This window comes from Lactuca sativa, chromosome 3 (genome assembly GCF_002870075.4).
Source record: "Lactuca sativa cultivar Salinas chromosome 3, Lsat_Salinas_v11, whole genome shotgun sequence".
Lineage (NCBI taxonomy): Eukaryota > Viridiplantae > Streptophyta > Magnoliopsida > Asterales > Asteraceae > Lactuca > Lactuca sativa.
Genome location: NC_056625.2, coordinates 93441713 through 93462316, shown reverse-complemented (window position 1 = coordinate 93462316; position 20604 = coordinate 93441713). Strand labels below are relative to the sequence as shown.

The window sequence follows — 20604 nt, the reverse complement described above, 5'->3', positions numbered from 1 at the left end:
AACCTCCTCAGCACAACACTTCAGTTGAGGGGGAGAATCAATTTTCTTCAAATCAACCAGACTCACAGTTTCAGGGGGAGAATTCAATCCCTATAGCACCCAAAAGTCTTGTAACAACCGAAAGCTCGGCTACACCCGAAAGTCCAGTAGCACCCGAAAGCCCGGCTACACCCGAAAGTCCAGTAGCACTCGAAAGCCCGGCTACACCTCAAAGTTCAGTAGCACCCGAAGGTCCAAATCAACCTGAAGATCCAATTGATTCATCATCTGTCGATGGGGAGAATTCTGATATGTTCTATGATGATGATATTCAATCTGAGATGGAAGAAATGGTCAATGCCGAATTGGATCCATCCTATGATCCAAACTTTCCTCCGATCACCAAATGGACAAGAGATCATCCTGTATCCCAGATAGTGGGTAATGTATCTGAAAGGGTCCTAACCGATCTCAAGTGAAGGCAAAGCAAACCTCCCTATTCTCCAAAGTAGAGTTATGCATGTATAGTTTCTTCATATCCAAAGTTGAGCCAAAGACCGTCAATATTGCTCTTGATCATTCTGATTGGGTCCAAGCAATGCAAGATGAACTCAATGAGTTCGAAAGAAATAAAGTTTGGCGTCTGATTCCAACACCAAAAGATGCCTCAGTTGTTGGTCTCAAATGGATATTCAGAAATAAAATGGATAAGGAGGGAAATGTGATTCGTAATAAAGCTCGTCTTGTGGTGAAAGGATACTGCCAGGAAGAAGGAATTAACTATGAAGAAACATTTGCTCCGGTAGCAAGGCTGGAATCTGTTCGAATATTTCTTGCCTATGCTGCACACAAGAACTTCAAGGTCTACCAAATGGATGTGAAATGCGCCTTTCTGAATGGAGAACTTGAAGAAATGGTTTACGTGGAGCAACCTCCTGGTTTTGTGAATGAAAAGCATCCAAATCACTGCTACATTCTAGACAAGGCAGTTTATGGTCTGAAACAAGCACCTAGGGCATGGTATGAAACACTAACTAAGTTCTTAAAGATGTCTAAATTCAAACAAGGTTCAGTTGACCCAACCTTCTTTCGTAAAAAGGAAGGTAACCACCTTATGATAGTTCAAATCTAAGTCGATGATATCATCTTTGGCTCAACGAATCCTAGCTTGACAGTTGAATTCAGAAAGCTAATGGAGACTAAATTTGAAATGAGCTCAATGGGTCCGATTAACTTTTTCCTTGGTTTAAACATAAGACAGGGACCCGAAGGCATCTTTATCAACCAAGAAGCATATACCAAGACTCTTCTTGCTAAATTCGGCATGATGGGAGATTCAAAGGTCAAAGTTCCAATGGCGTTCGGCACCAAGCTTACACCATCCTTGGAAAAACCGGCAGTCGATATAACACTATACCGCCAAATGATTGGTTCTCTGATGTACCTAACAGCTAGCAGGCCCGATATAATGTTTTATGTGTGTTACTGTGCTAGGTTTCAGGCAAATCCTCGTGAACCACACATGCTAGCAGTGAAAAACATACTCCGATATCTGAAGCGAACCACCTCTCTCGGTCTCTGGTATCCCTCAAACTCAGGTTTCTTTGTTCAAGCCTACTCAGATGTAGACCTTGGAGGATGTGGTTTAGACAGGAAAAGCACCACATGAGGATGTCAATTCCTCGACGGGAAGTTGGTGAGCTAGAAATCTAAGAAATAAACATGTGTTTCACTGTCTACAGTCGAAGCAGAATATATAGCAGCAGCTTCTTGCACATCTCAAGTGATTTGGATCCAAAGCCAACTCCGGGATTATGGACTTAATATGAAAAAGATCCCACTATATTGTGACTCAGAAAGTGAAATTAGGATCTGTCATAACCTAGTGCAACATTCCAAAACCAAACACATTGCATTGAGGTATCACTTCATTAAAGATCACGTAGAAGATGGAAACGTAGAGATTCATTTTGTTTGAACTACTGATCAACTGGCTGACATCTTCACCAAAGCTCTTCCTGAAGCAAGTTTTAATAAAATTCTACAAGGGCTAGGTATGATGGAATCAGAGTCAGTACCAAAATCTACTTCTCAAAACTAAAAGTTGGAAGCGAAATGAACCGAACGTTTGGGTTCGGTTCACATGAGTGCTGAAATGAACCGAGCGCTCGGGTTCGGTCCTATTCACTTGTCTTTGCTAATCACTTAAAGGTAGTTTCTTTGGTTGTAAACTTTTTGTACCCTTATTTCTAAATTATTTCTCTCTTATTTTCCAATTCTTTTTCTTTTTCAAACATTTTTTTTGAAACCGAAATGAACCGAGCGTTCGGTCTATTTCGGGTTCGGTTCCAAATTTTTTGTTTGTTTTATTTTTGTTTTTCTCTTTGAATCAAAAACTCCAAAAATATTTTTTGTTTTGTTCGTTAATTTTTTTTATTTATTATTTAATTTTTTTATCATTTGTGGTTAATCAATGGGGCAGGTATTGGTCTCACATCTTTTAATAGTTAAGTGTTCCTAGAAGCATGCTGTTATATGTTGTCCAAAGCCTCAACTAATTCTGAATAAAGCCTTACTGACGTGGTATATACAAATCATGTCTTCCCAATTAGGCTATTATATTTATTCTAATCATGAGCTACCTTACTCTCTTCTCACATGAGATAAGAGTTTTCTGTTTGGTCCTTATTTTATCAGTAGAGGTACTTTGGTTTCTTTACACCATTTCTACTATTTTTCTCCATCCTATACGCTTCATACACGTAACCCTTGAGACTCTCAGCAATTACCACTGAGGTTTATGGTTACACAATTTCTGTGTTTATGATCTTTAGCTTCGTGCCACTACGTGCTAAGTGAAACCCACAATTCAATACCTACTATGCATTGACGGTGAACAGTTAAATTTGCTTTAGTTTTCACTAATGAATCAACGAATTCACCCATGGGGCTGTACCTTGAAATCTCTGAATTTTCTTTTTGTGTGATTCTTATGAAATTGTTAATTACCATAACATTTCTTCCCATAGAATCTAGTTTCAAATTTTTTTCTCTCTGAGATTTCACCTAAAAGTATTTTCAACATGCCACTTACAATCTCTTCACACCTACTTGTTCAACAGACCACATTGGTCTCACAAGTACTTCAGTCGATTTCTGTCTTATGTCAAGATCAGGAATTTTAAACTGAAGCGCAAGCCTCCTAAATTAGCCTTATTAAAAGATGCCTTTCAACACTTCTTAATAAGTGTCTGATCGTACTTCAACGAGAAACCACACAAACACTTTAAGGTCTCTCTTAACTTTGAAGGAAGAGATTTGTGCCCGGGATCCATTGTTTCATGTCTTTATTGACATCACAATTTTCCACATATGAGTTGCTTTATTTCTTTTTCTTTTACACTCTATGCACGAAAATCTTTTTGATTTTTCATAAATCCGGTTTCGTTAATTACAAGCTATTTTTGGCTATGGGATTTAAGGTTATAAAATAGATGTGGCTCACAATGTTACACGTGGTTATTTTTGCGCTATGACGACAGCTCACTCTAAAGGGATAAGTTGTTGACTCAGCCGAAAGTCTAATCACTTTAATATTTCAAACGATGCTTGATGGGAAGGCGTGTGAAGCGGTACCATTTTTGACATTTCAAACGGCGCCTGATGGGAAGGCCTGTGAAACGGGACAGTCTTTCTCTCTCCTGCGTAATCATCGGGGCTCTAAATTGTCACACGTCAATCACCTAAGGAAACGCTTCGCATTTTCCTTGAAGATTTGGGAACAAATTTTTCTCTCTCTTCTCATCACAGTATAAAAGGTAACTTCTACCGTTATTTACCTCTTTACTGCACCAAATATTCAGAGAGCAAGAAAAGATTAGTTTCTCCTACTGTTCATCATCTTCCCCAAACTCTTCTCTTCAATGGCGGATTCCTCTTCAGTTCATGCTACTTCTCAAATTCTGCCCATCCGTCCTCAACAAAGCCTGATCATCGATCTCACTCTACAAGCTTACGATGCGTTCATGTTTCCAATCGTGGAATGTCTCAAGCATTCGCCACTGGTTCCAGCACTTACCAAAGTCGACACTGTTCCAATGTAGTGTCTATCGCAAATCTTCTCCACAGCCCATTATGATAAGTCTGTCGATCGAATCTTCTTCGACATTCTTGATCACAAGGCCTCCATCTCCAAACAGCGATTATGTTCGCTTTTAGGGTTTGAAACTGATGAGTCTAGGGTTAACCCTGAATCCATCCTTGTGGGACAGTTGTTCTCCATGTTTTATAACATGGGTTACACTGAAGTGCTGACGACGGTCACAAAATTCAAGAAATCTTGCTTACCTCCTCAGTGGAGCGGCTTCTTCACAGTTTTGTTCAAGGGGTTATCAGAACGCAGTGCAGGTTCAGACGGGGCAAGTCGTCTGTTTATGACCATTCTTTATGGGCTGTACCACGACATCAACCTTGATTATGGGTCGTTTTATGGCAGCAGTTGATTCAGAGTCTAGTGTCTACTTCTCGCCATTCAGAGATCTCCTATGCCAGATTCTGGACGTTGGTCACAAAGTGGGTGATGGACAAGTATCACATTCCCATTGTTGTTGATTCTCCACTCTCCTCAATCAGAACCTTTCACACTACAAAGATAATCGTCTCTGATTCATCTAAATTTCAGTTTGTTGGCTCAATTCCTGAGTCAATGTATGGGTGTGTTCCAAGCAGCAGCTGCATCATCAAAACTTACAAGGAGTTTCGTTGCTCTGGTCCCAGAGAGCTCACTCCTGAAATGATTCAGTCAATCCATGATGCTGATAGGCCTGCTCCCAGGGGAAAGAAAAATGACAAGGGAAAAGACAAGAAGGTTGTCAAAGGAGCGAAAGGTCCTTCTCCGAAGAAACACAAACCTACCAAAGCAGCTCAATCTCCTCCACCAAAGAAGAGGAAGACTCTACCCAGGCGAAAGCTTATTCTTTCCTCCTCCTCCAGCGAATCTGAGGAAGAGAGTTCAGACTCTGAAGGGTCCCTTCGAGGTAACACTCCTCCACGTTCGCCAACACCTGAGGTACCTGTTTCCACTAGACCTGTCTCTCGTCCCCCAATCTCCCTCTCTATTTCCATTCCCCCCCATAACCTCCACTACTCACATACCACCCACCTCTATCCCTGTACCACCTCCTATTTTCACTGAAGCAACCACCACAACCACAGCTGGAGTTAGAACCAACGTATCTGATACGGGGGCTCCTACTACAGCACCCGAACCCATTCCCACTACTGAACATACATCCGTACCCGAACCTACTTCCACAACCGAGCCTCCACCCTCACCCTCATCTCCTGCTCACTCAACAGATAATGAAGAACCTTTTCTTGGAGGAGAGGACATGGCGTTTGACTCGGTCTATTACAGTCCGTATCAAATGCAAAGCGATGATGATGATGATGCTCCAATCACCAAGAAGCATCTCAAAGAGCTTCATGAGAAAATCGATTCTCTCATTGCTTCCTCCTCTTCTTCTTCATGATCTACTATCTCAGAGGCTGCTATTCAGGGGCTTGTTGATATGTTTACTAAGGCTCATGAAGCCTCTATCAACTCTGCCACTGCTGCTATCGATGCCTCTACCAAGGCGTGTGCTGCTGCGACCAAAAAAGTCGAAAAACTATTTGTTGACACTACTTCTATTTTGCAGTCTTTACAGGAAACTGTTGATTCCAATGAAAAGAAGCTTGACTCTCTTGTCAACTAGCTGGCCACTTTAGTTGTCTCCGAACTTGAGTCCTTTACCAGTCTTCGTCAATCCCTCAGCGATGACAACAAATTGTTTCAGGCGACTGTTGAGGAGCGCCTGACTAAGTTGCAAGAAGATCTAGCTTCAGAGAACTCAGTGATGGATGCTCTTGCTCGCAAGACCACTGCTCTCAAGGTCAAGAGTCTTCATCTTTTCCAATCTGAAAAAGAAGTTGTGTAACAGCCCGGAATCTCAGGTATTATTAAAATTATGTTTTTGGGGTGATTTAAAAGGGGACTCGGCGAGTTGGAGCCTAGACTCGCCGAGTAGGATCGCGGACTTGGTCGCGGGTCCGCGACTGGACTCGACGAGTCCAGATATGGACTCGGCGAGTCGACGCTGTTCAGCAGAAACCCTAACCGTTCAGGGTTGGGACGTATAAAAGGGGTTCATTGGCCGTCATTGTTCGTTTTTGCCTTCTGAGAAGAACCCTAAATCGATTAAGTGCAGCAGGAGCAAGGATCTTAGGCCATTGTTGGTTATAGAAGAGTGGGTGTGCAAGGAAGAGGGAGGATTGGCTAAAAGAGCAGCAAGGGGGTCACATTCTGAGGTTGGGAATACAGAGAACACATCATCCAGGTAAGAATTCGTGTTTGCTCTGTTATTTTGATGTATTTATGAAATTAGGGTTTATAGAACCCATTTAGTGATTTGATGAAGAAATGCCTTGTTACCCCACGATTATAGTCTTGTATTAGGACCTTTAAAGGTCCAGAAGGTCCCATGCATGTGTACTTCGGGACGAGACCTATCCCAGGAAGCAGTTACTCGTCTGCATGGCATGGACTCGCCGAGTTGTTCTTCAGACTCGGCGAGTAGCTTGAAGATGTGCTGGGACTCGCCGAGTTGTTCATCAGACTCGGCGAGTGGAGTCGGGGTGGCCCCGCGATTCTTCCACGAGGACCTCGTCGAGTCGAGAGGTATACTCGACGAGTAGAAAGGGAATATTCAGGAATCTGTGAGGACGACTAGACTCGCCGAGTCGCCATGGTACTCGCCAAGTCCAGTCGAGTTGACCGTTGACCGTTGACCAGAATTGACCTAAGTCTGACTTCTTAGGGATAGTCACACTTAGATGATATGAGTGTTAATGAGTTATGTAATGTTATAGGAGGGTTGTAGCTCGTTGGTTGTGCGCGAGTGATTTCAGGAGTTGCTAGCTTTCAGCACTTACGAGGTGAGTCTTCTCACTATACTCCACCCGGAAGGGTTTGACTGTGTGACCGGAAGGTCAAGTATGTTATGTATTATGTTTATATGCTATAAGTGGTAGGTCAAGTGTTGAATGGATATGTATGCTATAAGTGGTAAGTTAAGTGTGATATGGATATGTATGTTATATGTGGTAAGTTAAGTGTTATATGTACTATGTATGATATGTGGGCCGGAAGGCAATATGTTATGGGCCGTAAGGCGATTATGTTATGGGCCGGAAGGCGTTGTAATGAGGACCAGAGGGTCAGGGCCTGGAAAGGCGTATGTGTGTAAGTGTATATTGGGGAACTCACTAAGCATTTATGCTTACAGTTGTTGTGTATGTATGTATTTCAGGTACTAGCGAGGACCGTGGGAAGGCGCCGGCATGATCGATACACACTGAAGATTGTCTTAGGATCTTGGGAGTTTGAATAATTGTATTGACCGAATAATTAAACTATTTATGCCTTGTATTAATGGAAAATATTATGTTTTAAAAATGAAAAATTTGTTTGAAAAATTTGAGTTGTTACAATTGGTATCAGAGCCTTGGTTTGAGGGATTCGGGTGCACCTTCGGGGGTAACTGAACTCAAACCGAGGATTTGAGGAAACTTTTCAAATAAAGGCATAAACTTTTGTAAATGGTTTTGTGGTAAGCAAGAAAGAAGCAGTGTGTACGATCAGTCAGCGCCCGAACGGTAAAAGATCCCCAAAATACCTTACAATATTATATGATATGAATTGTTATGCATGCTAGAAGACTAGGTATTCATGATAGGACTAGAGTGGCCTGATTTGTGATGCCTTAGTCTAGGGAAGTTGCCTATATGTGATGCTTTGCTAGTATGCGGGTAGATAGAGCGTATCAGAAGTAGAGTACTCACTATCTGGAGTTTGGGGAGGAGGACTTGGGATGAACATTGATGCGGTGTGGTCGGTAGTATTGGGCCCGTACTACCGAGGACACCGGGTCAGTGGGAGGCCCAAGTAAGAATCCCTGGATATCTGGGACTGAGTAGGGTTGCGTGTCGAGTACGATTATACTCGGTAGAATCTCTGATAGTTTTATGTTGTATTTCAGAGATATCATGGTTAGACCGCGGCACGGGGCGAGTACGAGCGGTGTGAGTGACGAGGCTATTCGTCAGATGATTCAGGAGGAGGTGGCGGCGGCGATCCGGGCTGAGATCCCAGAGATGTTTGGGTCTATCAAGACCACCCTTATGGAGACGTTCGACGAGCGGTACGCCGCATTGACTGAGGCTGCAACCGCTGCAGCTACCGCAGCTGTGGCCGCTGCTAGGCCACAGGGGGGTGATTCATTGCTGTTCCGAGAGTTCAGCAACACGAAGCCACCAGAGTTCGATGGGACGCAGGATCCGATTGCTGCGATGAGGTGGATCGCAGATATAGAGGGGTGCTTCTACACTTGTTCATGCCCGGAGCACCTGAGGGTACGGTTCGCTTTGAACCAGCTCCGTCTGGGAGCCAAGGACTGGTGGAAGTTCGTGACGGCGAACTTCACTTTAGCAGAGACTGCGGCAGTGACATGGGAGGGGTTCACTACCATGTTCAGGGATGAGTATGTTGCCCCGGTGGAGCGGGAACGATTGGTTCAGGAGTTCTTAGCCCTCAAGCAGGGTACTGATTCGGTGGCGGCGATCACGCGAAAGTTCCACGAGAGGGCGATGTTTTGCCCCGAGCTAGTGGCCACAGAGCAGGCTCGGATGAGCCGGTACTTGGGTGTTCTGAGGAGGGAGATCCGGGAGTTTGTGTCAAACTCCACTTACCATACTTTTACTGAGCTTCAGGCGAATGCCAGGAAGCGTGAGATCGAGTTAGAGACTCAGGCCAGGGAGGAGGCCGAGTCTCAGCAGGCAGACCGGCGACCGGCTCAGTCTCAGCCGGCAGCCAAGCGGATCAAGTCCGCCGATTCGAGGACGGGAGGTTCGAAGAACCGCACTTGCATAAAGTGCGGTAAGGGTCATGATGGGGCGTGTCGAGCCGGCGCTTGCTACAAGTGTGGCAAGGAGGGACACATTGCTAGGGAGTGTCCCAAGGGATTTATGGTTTGCTTTCATTGCAACCAGACCGGCCATCGGAAGGCCGAGTGCCCTCAGCTTCGTCAGGGATCTGCGCCTGTTGCCAGGACTACTGAGACTCGACCGGTGAAGGTCGAGGCCCCGAGGGCTCGTGGGAGAGCCTTTCAGCTGACTGCGGAGGAGGTCCGCGCTGCGCCCGATGTTGTGGCAGGTATGTTGTAATTCATGTATTTATGCGCGTAGGTACTTTCCTTGTGAACTCTGTGCCTGCCTTAGTGTTATTTGACTCGGGTGCGAGTAGGTCCTTTGTGTCCTTAGCCTTTAGTCAGCATATCGGCGTTAGTCGTGGGTCGTTGAGTCGACCTTTGAGAGTTTCTATAGCTGACGAGAAGGTGATTTGTGCTACGGAGGTTCTTCGGGGATGTGTACTAGAGATTTTCGGGGTTGGATTCCCGATTGATCTGATTCCTATCGCGATGGGGGATGTCTGTGTCATCGTGGGCATGGACTGGCTGAGCCGGTTCGGCGCTGTCATCGACTGTGAGCGTCAGTTGGTGACTATACGAGACCCTAGAGGTGGAGTTCTTTCGGTGTGCGGCGAGGGTACCCGTTCGGGATCAGCTTTTTGTTCGGCCGCTAGAGCGAGGCAGTGTCTACGGCAGGGCTGTAAGGGTTTCGTGGCGTATGTGATGGATACGCGGGAGGTTTCTGAGAAACCGAAGTCAGTTGAGGAGGTTCCGGTGGTGCGCGAGTTTTCAGATGTCTTTCCCGAGGAGTTGCCGGGAGTACCGCCTGTGAGGCAAGTAGAGTTTAGTATTGATCTGGTACCGGGGGCAGCGCCTATTGCTAGAGTGCCCTATCGTCTTGCACCCCCAGAGATGCAAGAGCTGTCTTCGCAACTCCAGGAGTTGCTGGGAAAGGGATTCATTCGGCCGAGCAGCTCGCCATGGGGAGCACCTATTTTGTTCGTCAAGAAGAAGGATGGTTCACACCGGATGTGCATTGATTACCGGGAGTTGAACAAGCTAACGGTCAAGAACCGTTACCCGTTGCCGAGGATCGATGATTTATTCGATCAGTTGCAGGGAGCATCTTGGTTTTCCAAGATCGATCTGAGGTCGGGTTACCATCAGGTGAGAGTACGGGATGAGGATGTTCAGAAGACAGCGTTTAGGACGCGATATGGGCATTATGAGTTTGTGGCGATGCCTTTTGGACTCACCAATGCCCCGGCTGTGTTCATGGATCTCATGAACAGGGTATGCAGACCGATGTTGGATCGGTCGGTGATCGTATTTATAGACGACATTCTGGTGTATTCGAGATCGAGAGAGCAGCATGAGGAGCATTTGAGGGAGGTCCTTGAGGTATTGAGGTCGGAGAAACTGTATGCAAAGTTCTCCAAATGTGACTTCTGGTTGCGAGAAGTCCAGTTTCTAGGACATGTGGTTAATCAGAAAGGGATATTGGTCGATCCGGCCAAGGTTGAGGCGGTGATGAGTTGGGAGGTGCCGAAGTCACCCTCCGAGATCAGAAGTTTCCTTGGGTTGGCAGGGTATTATCGGAGATTTATCAAGGATTTCTCCAAGATCGCAGTGCCACTCACCAGATTGACCCGGAAGGGTGTTACGTTCTCATGGGGGCCCGAGCAGCAGGTCTCCTTTGAGACACTTCGCCAGAGATTGTGCGAAGCCCCGGTATTAGCTCTCCCAGAAGGGATGGAAGATTTCGTGGTATATTGCGACGCATCGATTTCGGGATTGGGTGCAGTGTTGATGCAGAGGGGTCATGTGATAGCTTATGCATCGAGGCAGCTGAAGCCTCATGAGGCGAGATATCCCACGCATGACTTAGAACTGGGGGCAGTAGTGTTCGCTCTCAAGATTTGGCGCCACTACTTGTATGGGGTTTGATGTACGATATACACGGACCATAAGAGTTTGAAGTATTTGATGGACCAACCCAACCTAAATATGCGTCAGAGGAGGTGGTTGGATGTGGTCAAGGATTATGATTATGAGATCCTGTACCACCCAGGCAAGGCTAATGTGGTAGCCGATGCATTGAGCCGCAGGGCGGAGAGCACTCCATTGCGAGATGTGTGCTTGAGACTGACCGTGATGACTCCTGTATTGGACGATATTCGTAGGGCACAGGCTGAGGCTGTGCGACCAGAAATGCAGAAGAAGGAGCGGGTGGTGGGGTTAGTCTCAGAGTTTGTCAAGGATGGTCGAGGCCTTATGACGTTTCGGGGTCGAATTTGGGTGCCGTTCGTGGGCGGTACGCGTGTTACGTTGATGGAAGAGGCTCATAAATCGAAATTCTCGATCCATCCCGGTGCTACAAAGATGTATCTGGATCTAAGGAAGGAATATTGGTGGCCCTGTATGAAGAGGGACGTGGCATGATTCGTTGAGAGGTGCTTGACCTGCCGTAGGGTTAAGGCGGAGCACCAGAGACCGCATGGCAAGTTACAGCCATTGGAGATCCCCGAGTGGAAGTGGGAACAGATTACTATGGATTTTATCACCAAATTGCCGAGGACTGCTAGGGGAGTTGACGCAATTTGGGTGATCGTGGATAGGTTGACAAAGAGTGCGCACTTCCTTGCCATCAGTGAGAGTTCTTCGGCGGAGAAATTGGCGGAGGTATACGTTAGAGAGGTGGTGTCTCGGCACGGGGTGCCGATCTCGATTGTGTCAGACCGTGATGTGCGCTTTACTTCCAGATTCTGGAAGAAATTCCATGAGGAGCTGGGTACTAAATTGCATTTTAGTACCGCATACCATCCCCAGACAAACGGTCAGAGCGAGCGGACAATTCAGACACTGGAGGACATGCTCCGAGCGTGTGTGTTAGACTTCGGGGGTAGTTGGGATGCGTATTTACCATTGGCGGAGTTTTCCTACAACAACAGCCATCATTCGAGCATTGGTATGCCGCCTTTCGAGCAGTTGTATGGTAGGAGGTGTCGGACTCCCATTTGCTGGGGAGAGGTGGGACAGAGAGTGATGGGCAGCACGGAGATCGTGCTCCAGACGACAGAACAGATTCAACAAGTGAGACAAAGACTATTGACTGCCCAGAGCCGACAGAAGAGTTATGCAGACAGGCGCCGATCCGAGCTTGAATTTCAAGTCGGCGACTTCGTTCTCCTGAAGGTCTCTCCTTGGAAAGGAGTGATTCGGTTCAGGAAGAGAGGCAAGTTGGGGCCCCGGTATATTGGGCCATTTCGTGTGATTGCAAGGATAGGTCGGGTAGCCTACCGGTTGGAGTTGCCAGCGGAGTTGGGTCAGATCCATGACACTTTTCATGTGTCGCAGTTGAGGAAGTGCATAGCCGATGAGTCGGCAGTGGTTCCATTGGAGGATATTCAGGTGGATGCGAGCCTGAATTACGCGGAGAGACCAGTGGCTATCAGGGATCGGAAGATCAAGGTTCTGAGGAACAAGGAAGTACCTCTGGTGTTGGTTCAATGGCAACACCGTAAGGGATCAGAAATGACTTGGGAACCGGAGCGCGAAATGCGGGAGCAGCATCCGGAACTATTTGCAGAATGAGACTTCGAGGGCGAAGTCTAATCCAAGTGGGGGAGAATTGTAACAGCCCGGAATCTCAGGTATTATTAAAATTATGTTTTTGGGGTGATTTAAAAGGGGACTCGGCGAGTTGGAGCCTAGACTCGCCGAGTAGGATCGCGGACTTGGTCGCGGGTCCGCGACTGGACTCGACGAGTCCAGATATGGACTCGGCGAGTCGACGCTGTTCAGCAGAAACCCTAACCGTTCAGGGTTGGGACGTATAAAAGGGGTTCATTGTTCGTTTTTGCCTTCTGAGAAGAACCCTAAATCGATTAAGTGCAGCAGGAGCAAGGATCTTAGGCCATTGTTGGTTATAGAAGAGTGGGTGTGCAAGGAAGATGGAGGATTGGCTAAAAGAGCAGCAAGGGGGTCACATTCTGAGGTTGGGAATACAGAGAACACATCATCCAGGTAAGAATTCGTGTTTGCTCTGTTATTTTGATGTATTTATGAAATTAGGGTTTATAGAACCCATTTAGTGATTTGATGAAGAAATGCCTTGTTACCCCACGATTATAGTCTTGTATTAGGACCTTTAAAGGTCCAGAAGGTCCCATGCATGTGTACTTCGGGACGAGACCTATCCCAGGAAGCAGTTACTCGTCTGCATGGCATGGACTCGCCGAGTTGTTCTTCAGACTCGGCGAGTAGCTTGAAGATGTGCTGGGACTCGCCGAGTTGTTCATCAGACTCGACGAGTGGAGTCGAGGTGGCCCCGCGATTCTTCCACGAGGACCTCGTCGAGTCGAGAGGTATACTCGACGAGTAGAAAGGGAATATTCAGGAATCTGTGAGGACGACTAGACTCGCCGAGTCGCCATGGTACTCGCCGAGTCCAGTCGAGTTGACCGTTGACCGTTGACCAGAATTGACCTAAGTCTGACTTCTTAGGGATAGTCACACTTAGATGATATGAGTGTTAATGAGTTATGTAATGTTATAGGAGGGTTGTAGCTCGTTGGTTGTGCGCGAGTGATTTCAGGAGTTGCTAGCTTTCAGCACTTACGAGGTGAGTCTTCTCACTATACTCCACCCGGAAGGGTTTGACTGTGTGACCGGAAGGTCAAGTATGTTATGTATTATGTTTATATGCTATAAGTGGTAGGTCAAGTGTTGAATGGATATGTATGCTATAAGTGGTAAGTTAAGTGTGATATGGATATGTATGCTATATGTGGTAAGTTAAGTGTTATATGTACTATGTATGATATGTGGGCCGGAAGGCAATATGTTATGGGCCGTAAGGCGATTATGTTATGGGCCGGAAGGCGTTGTAATGAGGACCAGAGGGTCAGGGCCTGGAAAGGCGTATGTGTGTAAGTGTATATTGGGGAACTCACTAAGCATTTATGCTTACAGTTGTTGTGTATGTATGTATTTCAGGTACTAGCGAGGACCGTGGGAAGGCGCCGGCATGATCGATACACACTGAAGATTGTCTTAGGATCTTGGGAGTTTGAATAATTGTATTGACCGAATAATTAAACTATTTATGCCTTGTATTAATGGAAAATATTATGTTTTAAAAATGAAAAATTTGTTTGAAAAATTTGAGTTGTTACAAGTTGCATCTCTTCGATCTGAGCGTGCGGTTATTTCCTCGTGTGTTTCGAATGTCCACGCCGCCCTTTCCAACATCCTTGAAGCGCATGATCCGATCCTGAATTACTCCTTGAGGCGCACTCTCGCAGAGAAGCTTGCTCCTGCCCTTGCCCTACTCAGCAAACTTGAAGGGCTTCTTGAGTTAGTGGCCCATCCGAAACAAGGGGGAGAAGATCTATCTCAACCGCCTCCCACTTCTACAGAAACTAAAGCAACCGAACATCCTCCAGCAGGTCAACCCTCAGGTTCGGGTGTCAAAGACAAAGGAAAGAAGATTGCTGAAGATAGTGATGATGATGATAAAGAGACCATTGTTGATCTCTTAAAGAAACAAGGCCATGATAAAGATGCTGACATGAGCGCTCGCGTTTCCAGAGAGTTCCAGGCGAACGAACGAAAAATGAAGGAGGCTCATGACCTTCTTGAGAGTAGGAAAACTCTTTTTCCTCTGTGGACTCTCGAGAAGCTTTTAAAAGAAGCAATTGAAACTCCCAGCATCCTGTGGCTCGAACCAATGATTTCATTGGATCGAATCAATTCTGTCGATTCTCAGTTCGACATGCCACTGACCTGAAAAGCCTTCATTTTCCATGCTTTTGATAACGTTGTTGATGTTCCTCATCCTCATCCAAAGGTTGATAGGGAGCTTGTCGAATTCTATCTGAAGTCTGCTCAACCACAGTATCAAACATGGAGCGCTCAGAAAATCATCAACGTTCGGGTCCTCAAGCCATTTCGTGAGGGAAACTTCACGAACGTTCGGTTCAAAGTGCTGAGGGGTTCTGCTAAAACCGAACACGCGATATCACTTGTTGATCTTCCCAACCTGAATCCACATGATTGGATTATTTTACATAACATCCTCCTCACCAACGAAGCAGAGTATGGTCCAATTATTGATCACTTCAAAAGGATGCTCGTATGCTACATTATGGAGGTTGCCAAGATGGATCAGGAGATCGCTAGCATCTTCAAGAAAAAGCCTACTATCTCTCCTGTTGGCTCTGCTAGTGATTTGAACATGATGCAGATGGGAAGGATCGACCCGAAGCGGAATTCTGTCATGTTTACAAGGAACGAAGGCCAAAAATGCCTGTTCTCCTTGGCAGATAAGCACCTTTACACCACTGCATGCTTGGAACATGTTTTGGCAATCATTCATCGATGCAAGCAAAATTCAGCAGATGACAAGAAGTACTTTGATGACATGATTCAGTGGTACATTCGCTTCAGACAGACCATCCTTGCTCTCATCCCACGTCTGTTTGATACCACTAAGAAAGTTCCTGCAGCTAGACCCAGCAAGCCTAAGTGATAGTCTCGCTCCAATTGACGCAAAGGGGGAGATTGTAGGTTCTAAAAGGTGTTGCGTCTTGGGCTCGTTATTTAGTCCATTTAGAGTCCGGATTGGGCCTGTCCATCCGTGAGTTATATCTAGGGTTTTGTATTTATAGGTGCTTGCATGCATCTTAGTACGTAAGATTTTGGAACTCAATTACTCTGAAAGATTTGATCTTTATCGTTTGTAACCCTAACAGCCTCTACAGCGGATGTTCTTTATCGAGCTCTGCTGAGGCTTGAATCTATTGAATCATTCGACATATTTTGATTCATTCTTGTGTTTTATATTACTGTTTGTCATTTTTGTGATTAACCTGTTAGATGATCTAAATGATCAAAGAGTTTCTTAACTCATCACTCTTACCTCGCGCTCTGGTGATAACTCTCTAGCAAATCCCGATGCATTTCATACGGATACATGTCCTCATTGGACTTTTGGAGTTCGAGGTTCATGGTGGCCAGCATGATGCAGTAAACTTTCGTAGCATCACGCTCGTGGGCCTCAAAGGCGGCCAGCTCTTCAGGAGTAGCAACATCTAGGATGATCTTTTCAAGCTTTTCATCGAGGACATATTCTTTGTCCTCGTAGCGTGTGATCATGCGAATATACCTCATCCACTCGTTGAAGTTTGACCCATCAAATGTCACTTTCTAACACAGGTTCATCAACGAGAATGACCCAGAAGCATTGTTGTTGTTGTTTGCAGACATCTAAAAAGAAAATGAACAAAGTTTAATTAGAAATGAATCCCTAATTAAACACCCAAATGAGAAATTAGGGCTAGTATCCAACAACATTTTTTACAACTTAGAAAGGGATGTCGTACGCTAAAAGTAAATAATTTGAAGGTAAGTGAATGACGATTCACTAATTCTACCATGAAAAATGAAAAAGAGATTTAGGTTTTAAATGTATTGAAAACTCCTAGATCTTTGAGATTCATTGAACTTTTCAATGACATGTTTAAATCTCGATATGCACTTCAAATTTGCGACTGGGATACCGATGATCGCAAACAAGTTGTGAATAACCATGCGAATCAGCATGGTGTACTCAATGTTTCTATCACAAAATCAATGTGTCGGTAAACCACACACGCTCCATTGATAACTTTTTTTATTTTTTTTCCCAAAAAATATAAAATATATGAATATATTAGAGTGTATTACGTTGTTGGTGTTTGTGTTTATATTTTTATTTTGATTCAAGTAAAAAAAATGGACTAAAATTAGAAATATATATAACTTTTTTTACTTAATCCAAAATAAGAAAAGTGGACAAAAATTATAAATATAAATATAACTTTTTATTTACTTGAATCAAAATAAAAAAAAAAAAGTTAGAAAAACCATAAATAACCAAAATTATAAAAAAAAAATTAGAAAGCCAAAAAAACGCAAACACCAAAATTGTAATATACTCAAATATATTCAGACATTTTATACTTTTTGGAAAAGGTAAAAAAAATTATCAAATTGATGAAACATAAAATAGTAAAACATTAAAAAATATTACGAAAAAAAATATAAAAAATAATATGATTTTTTAAAAAAATACGAAAAAACCAAATAAAAAATGAAAAGTATAAAATTTATTAATATATTAGAGTATATTACAATTTTGATGTTGGAGTTTTTGTTTTTTGTTTTTCTATTTTTAATTACTTGAATCAAAATAAATAAAACAACAAAAGAACAATAAATAATTAAAATTATAGAAAAATAGAAAACAAAAGGTAAATAATGATAATGATAAATGCAAACATAAAGTCACTAACGATATTAACTATGAAGCATCCAAGTAAAAAAATATGAACCGTAATGACATAACAATAAAAAAAATATTAACGCTTCAATTCATAAATAAAAAAAATTAAAGAAAAAACGGATTCGACATGCTTTGTTGAATTTAAGTTTATTTAGTTGAATCAAAATAAAAAAAATATATATAAAAAAAACCATAAATAACTAAAATTATAATATAAAAATAGAAAACAAAATGTCAAAAAAAAAGTTATCAAATTGTTGAAATTATATATATATATATATATATATATATATATATATATATATATATATATAAACTTTGAAATTTACAGAATTACACAAACAGCCCTTGAGGTTTGTAGTATATTGAAAAATTGGTATAAGGGTAAAATAATTTTTTCATTAAAATCAAATAGTTAAAAAGTTAGATATAACGGCAGGAGGATCTTTCATGTAATTTTGTAAACCACAGAGACCAATGACATGACATTTTGCCTGAAAGTCAAAGTGCGATATTTTGCAAACCAAAATAAACAGAGAAATAAAATTGCAAAAATGATCCTTGTGGTATGCATTTTTTTGGTGATTTAGTTCAAACTCTAATTTTTTTTTGACTTCGTGGTCATTTTGAGCTAGTTTCATTGTATTTTTGGTCTCTGAATAGTAAAATGACTGTGATACCCTTCAGTTATTTATTTTTCATTTCTTTCATTTTTTAAAAATCTATATATTTATTTATTTATTTAACTAATTAAAAAAATTAAAAATTTCTCTCTCTCTCCAAAGAAAAAGTCAAAAGAACAAATGCCCCACCCGCTTCTTCTTCCCCAACCCATCTTGTTTATCTTAAACTTCACTCATCTAATCCACAATCTCGTGAAGCCTCACTCTTCTTCTTGTGCTTCTTTTCTGGCGAACCAACGCAATTACCTCACTCTCCTCCATCTTTGTTGTCTGCTATGCACGGGAATCCATCCCACCCATTCTTTCTCCGACATGAACAACCCTAAGGTTACCAGAGCAATTTTTAGATGTTGTATTACTAGCAACACTGATGTGTACTAAATCAGAGCATAGATTCCAAATCAAAGTTTTTAGTTTAGTTTGAATCTGAACCTGCATTGGAGCCACCACTTGCAACCTAGATTTGATGACGATTTCCCATTGCAAGATCTTGGTGTATTTCACCATCAGAGTAACTCAAACCGAGAAATAGAAGCGAGAGTAATGACGAGGGGTGGTTGACGGGGATGTTATAGCCGGCCAGTGGGAGCGACGGCGGTGCAGGTAGGTGTGTACGTGTATGTGTGTGTGTGTGTGTTTTTTAATCATCTACAATTCTTTTAGCTCGTTCAAGCTCTTTCTAGGCTAAATGGAGCTTTGTCTACTTCAACTACAACCTCAGTGTCCATAAACATTAAAGCTACAGGATTTGGTGGGTCTAAACTCTAGTACCCAAGTTCAACTTGCTCTTGGAGTGTAGATTCGAAATCGGAGTTTGTTTAGTTCGAATATGCACTGATCGTCGAATTAAGTAGCTTTTTCTAGGAGGGTGTTCAATCCATCATCATAAACTCATAGTGGGGGAAACAATGAAATCAATTAGGTTTTAGTCTATTGATTATTGGTGTGGGTTCTCTTGGATATGAGTATCTCAGGAAGGAATGAGGTTTGCGAGTTTAAGGGAGGAAGACCAAAAAGAAAAAGAAAAAGAAAATGGAGAGAGAGAGACTTTTACTTTTTTAATTAGTTAAATAAATAAATAAGTATTTAAATTTTAAAAAAATGAAAGAAATAAAAAATAAATAATCCAAAGGTTTACAGTTTTTTTATTATTCAAAGGGACCAAAAAACACAATGAAACTAGCTCAAAATGACTACGAAACCAAAAAAGTCAAAGTTTGAATTAAAACCTCAAAAAAATACATACTACATCGACCATTTTTGCAAATTTGAAGTTATGAAAATTTGTCTAGTAAATATGTGTGTATTTTTATGGTGGTTGGGTTGTTTAAAGTTGTCGGCTTTTAAAACATCTAAAATTGTAATTGTATTTCTTTATTTCATCCTTGTTTTAGCGATTTGCTAATAGTGATGATTGTTTTATTTATAATATTTTACGGTTTTAAAAAAGAAAAAAAATTCAATTTTTACACGTAAAAAGTATAAAAATTTGTAGAAATATCAGAAAACAGTAAACATGTTTATGTTGTGTATCAAAGATTTCAAGTTTCAATTTCAAAAAATATTGGTATTAAGGCTCTAAATAACATATGAACAATGTCAAGCCTTAGGATTTTTATTAACCTTGACTAGCCACATTGTTTGTAAGACGTAATTTAATAGTCAATTTTATATATAATTAATATTTATATAGATTTTCTACTATTATTTATTTTTAAAAGAATATAAGACTTAAGGAGGTGACATTTTATTAAAATTTAAGAGTAAATACAGATCTTGAAGTAATAACCACAACTTTTTAAAACTTTAGATATTAAACTATTAGGCATCATTTCCTTTTAAAATTTCTTTTTCTTGTTGCAAAAATAAACAAATGTTTATATGGAGGGGGTGAAGGGGAATTCGGAGAGAATATATGTAGTCTAAATGAGATATCACACCTTGAAGGGACCTGTGGATGGGGTGTAGGTAGGGGACTGACGTTGTCCTTAAACAAAGTCACTAGTGATATTATCTGATCCGCATTAATTGTTTTACATTTTGCAGTACCTTACGAAGTATTAGTAGTACCCCAGGCCATGAGTATGTGTTACACGACTCTTAAAACACACACATGGTCAAAAGGTGTGGATAGCAAATTGGCATCATGGAACTTGTACGGGGTCAGCTGTCGGTTTTCATAATTAAGGGTCCTGCTATTGCTATCCCCGATTTTTTAGGTGTTATAAAATTTAGAGAAAATTTCAAAATTTGTCTGTGGTTTGTTTTTATCCATGAGTTATTAAAATTAGACAAAAATTTATAAATGCTCTTTATGGTTTTATGGTTTTGTGTTTTCGTTGCTATTTTTTTGTCATATATGGATGATCCAGGTAATTTTAATTTTCCTATGAATGGTTTGTGTGGTTATATTTTTTGCAATTTTAATCTAAATTACTATTTTACCCCCAAGTAACTATTTTATTAATTTTTACTAGATGTAAGACCTGTGTATTACGCAGGTTTATTAAAAAAAATCTCAAAACGTAAACATTAAACATTTTTTGATGTACAATTACGAATAAATACAACCGAAATAATGAATAAAAAGTAATTCAATATATAGTAATAA

At 42.1% G+C, this 20604-nt stretch overlaps 1 long non-coding RNA gene across 1 annotated transcript; it reads left to right on the top strand.

Moving 5' to 3' along the window:
* The first annotated feature begins 18106 nt into the window (after positions 1-18106).
* LOC122196882 (uncharacterized) lies at positions 18107-20316 on the top strand. Its single transcript, XR_006189300.2, has 2 exons — positions 18107-19961; positions 20040-20316. It is a non-coding gene; the product is annotated as an uncharacterized LOC122196882 (long non-coding RNA).
* The last annotated feature ends 288 nt before the right edge of the window (positions 20317-20604 follow it).